Here is a 1,250-nt window from a genome sequence, read left to right as displayed (position 1 = left end):
AAACAACGGGGGAGGGAGGTTTGTGCGAGGTCAGCCTGCCCAGCGCGCCTGTCAGGCGGGCTGGGGGACCCCATCCTGCACGCTGCAGCAGCATCCTGCCCTCGGATGGGCTTGCTGGAGCCCCCACCTCCCTCAGCTCTCCCATGGTGACGTGCCGAGGGTCCTACTGAAGCTCGGGGGCAGAGATGGGCTTCATCAACTGTGGCTCATTAAATCCTGCCCCGTTCCGCACCTCCACCAGGGCCAATTTACTACCAGGACCCAAGGAGAAGGGACTTGGAGAAATAGATTCCTTATTATGTTGGTTTTAGAATAACACAGTGCAGGGGTGGCTCAGCCTTTCCCTGCGTGTCGCAGGGATCGGGGACACATGGAAGGGACACAACCACACTGTGCCACCACTGCTCCCTCCAGCCCTGTTAACCACAGCAAAGCCACTAAAGCCACACACAGGCAATTAGGGGATATAATTAGAAGTGTGTTGCTGTTCCCATGGTGGGAACTAGCAGGGCAGGGAGTGCAGCCCCCAGCAGCTCCCTGGCTCTGTCCCAGCTCTGTCCCAGGGTCAGCAGCGTGAGCTAGCAGGGGAGCACAGCACAGTGCCAGGCTCAGACCCGTCCCTGTTCGCTGCAGGATGCAGCGAGGTGAAAGCAGCATGTTGGCCAGGAGCTGCAGCCCCATGGCTCCATGGCCCCAAATCTCCCAAGAGCTGGGAAGTGGATGGGGAGGGTCGAGCCCCTGGGTTTGGCTCCCACAGGCTCCCTGGTTTTGGCAAGGAGCTGCCTCGCGCCACCCGTGGCCACATCCATGAGGAGTGACCGGAGCATCCCTGCGGCCAGGCTGGCTGTAGACACATTGTGTTGGGCTCTAGTCAGTCCCCAGGCACTGGCTGAAGCACCTCAGGGGGTTGCCTGGACGTGGGTGAACACCCCACACTTGGGACCTGATGCCAGGGCAGAGCTGAGCTGCTTCTCCAGTAGCAGTGCAGGTTTAAAGCTCTGGGACACACTGCCCGTGACAGAGGGACATGCAGTTCCATGTGTTCCCCATGTGCGTGGGGGATGTACCTGACCTCCAGACCTCCCATGCCAGCCAAGGCTGCACTTGGAGCCTGATAACATCAGCCTTTCCCAGGACATGGTGTTCCTTGGAAAGAATGGGAGATAGTTCCCAGCCTCCCCCAAGCCCATGGCTCTGCTTCCCTTCCCTGCTGGCATCTCCCGCAGCTCCGTGACAGCTCCCTGACAGGG

This window comes from Nestor notabilis, unplaced genomic scaffold (assembly GCF_000696875.1).
Source record: "Nestor notabilis isolate BGI_N333 unplaced genomic scaffold, ASM69687v1 scaffold29518, whole genome shotgun sequence".
In the NCBI taxonomy this organism is placed as follows: Eukaryota; Metazoa; Chordata; class Aves; order Psittaciformes; family Psittacidae; genus Nestor; species Nestor notabilis.
This window is presented reverse-complemented; position numbering follows the sequence as displayed.